Source organism: Lethenteron reissneri, chromosome 50 (genome assembly GCF_015708825.2).
Source record: "Lethenteron reissneri isolate LAM-NWPU_2019-01 chromosome 50, ASM1570882v1, whole genome shotgun sequence".
Lineage (NCBI taxonomy): Eukaryota > Metazoa > Chordata > Hyperoartia > Petromyzontiformes > Petromyzontidae > Lethenteron > Lethenteron reissneri.
Window position 1 is genome coordinate 95,621 of NC_083828.1, and position 2,452 is coordinate 98,072.

Consider the following 2,452-nt stretch of genomic DNA (forward strand, 5'->3'; position numbering starts at 1 on the left):
CTCTCGTATCGAAAAAAATATGAATATTAAAAAAAGTTTTTTAAGAAATGATTAAAATAAAATATAACAATATAATGTAATCACTAGAAAATTACGGAGCCCCTGTTGACATCGGTGGATGAATTAATAATTTGTGGCCACGCAATAACAAGATAATCTAATAAGTTATATATAAAGCTTTCTTAACAGCATCACAATTTCATAAAATAATAACAAATGCAGACTTCTAAGATGAACCAAAATAATTATGCACATCGTCATGTACAGTCTGTGGCTCGGTGCGTAAATGTCACCACCAGAGGATGAGGGAATTTAAATCATTAAAATTCATCCACACATATCAGGTGTAAATAATAATGTAAAACAGCCCAGACTGTAAAATGTAGATATTAGCTCAATGACGTGTTATAAACTGCTGCGGTTTAGAATAATCCCTCTGCGTAAAGAAGCTCCCAACACCTCACAGCGCAGCGTGTGCGTAAAGGAGCCGTGGTGTCCCTTGAATTTGCCTTCAATTTAACAAATTGTGTGTGTGTGTGTTCCGTTCGTTTTCTCCGCTGGACACAGAAGTCGCCTTTGCTCAAGATGCCACTTTATTAATCACTGACACAAAGACTGATACCGTCACTGCAGTATAGCCTAAATAAGTCCCACTGCATTGTAAGTGGCATGTGTGTGCTGTTTTAAGCGTCGTTTTATGTGCGTTCCGGGACCTGTGCGCTGTCATATGTACTTAGTGTTCCGGCACCTTGTGATTTACAAATAAAGCACTGGATACATCATGACCTGCGCGAAAGAGGGCGGAAAACTATGAATTTCACCCTCCTGCTCTCCGCGCATCCAAAGCCACTCTTTTCTCTCCCGGCTCTCTCTCACTCACTCTCACACGTACACAAACACACACACACCCACGACCCCGCCCCCCATGTCACTCACATGCATGCCGCATTCACTGGACAGGCACACAGTAGGAAACCAGAACATCATAACATTGTCCCACACAGCAGCTAACAGCGGGGTTGCTACAATATAAAAGTCGCGGGCCGCACTAACATTAAACTTTCATATTAAGGTGGGGGCCACAAAATATCGTCCCGAGGGCCGCAATTGGCCCGCGGGCCGCGAGTTTGAGACCCCTGATTTACATTGAATACAGTCACAATAATAATATTACTGTCTAAACCAACTAACTTCTTAAACTTCTAACCGTGGCCTTTTCATTAAAATAATATTTCCCTTTTATCAAAGATCCTCTTTCAGAAGGGTACTGCTTTGGGATGTTTGAAAAATGGTAAGAAACCAGTGTACAGAGAAAACCCATGCAATACGAGGAGGGAAATACCCAAAGTTCAGCTAAATTTAGATTCAATTGATTTCTGTACTAACATCTCCATAGCACCTTCGCTTGTGCATTCAATGGATCATTACTGGACACATGCAAATACACCATGACACATGCAACTACGTGACTTCACACGCAACTTCACCATTATACATGCAAACGCATCATTTCACATGCAGATGCGTACCCAGGAGGTGACTTGGCCTCATAACTACATTCGAGAGGACAAAGAGCTGAACATTTGATTTTGATCCAGTCAGCTTATGCAATTGAATTTTTTATTTTCTTTTTTACTAAAACTTAAAATAAGTTTCTTTGTCGGTTAAAAAAACTTAATTCTAGATTTGAAGCTTTCGTGACTGCAAGGATTCATGCTTATAGGTTTTTCGGTAAAGTCACGTAGGTAAAAAAAAAATGAAATAAAAAATAAATCACATTAATTTTATTTCTATTATTATTTACATTAATTCTTTTTTTACCTACGTGACTTTACCGAAAAACCTAAGAGTATAACAAAAACTTAACTTGGAGCTTTAGTGACTGCAGGAATTACTCTTTGGTTCTTTCGATCAAGTCACGTATAAAGATAAAAAAATAATTATTTGTAGGTCCCACCGAGATTTGAACTCGGATCGCAGGATTCAGAGTCCTGCGTGCTAACCATTACACCACGGAACCCCCACGTAGAGCTGCCTCATTGCACAACCTCTTGGCAGCAGCTGCTGAGCCCACATTTAGAAAAGTGTTTTCTGAGAACCGAGCCATCTGCACTTGCTCCTGACACCGCATATCCTTTCTGTACTGCCATCTCCTGGCCAGTTTCACAAACATAATTCATTTTAATATCAAACACGTGAAGAGGGGCATTACTTTTCCATGAATTCATTTGAAAACGTTAACTCAAAATTTTTGTTATTTTATTGAGTTTTATTTTGAGTTATTTTTATGGAACTCTCCATTTAAAACGCTACTAAAAATGTTTACACCTGGCACAATCACAGGGGCTACCAACAGAAAGCGCACGTGACATGAGTGCACACTCATCAAGAAATCAACGCACTCACCATTGGCTCCATCCCTAGGGTGCTATTCAGAAAAATATTCAATTAG

General features: G+C 39.5%; 1 non-coding gene across 1 annotated transcript; it reads right to left on the reverse strand.

Annotated features, from left to right (window-relative positions):
- Positions 1–1,948: 1,948 nt before the first annotated feature.
- On the reverse strand, positions 1,949–2,020 carry TRNAQ-CUG (transfer RNA glutamine (anticodon CUG)). Its single transcript has one exon. It is a non-coding gene; the product is annotated as a tRNA-Gln (tRNA).
- Between the last annotated feature and the right edge of the window lie 432 nt (positions 2,021–2,452).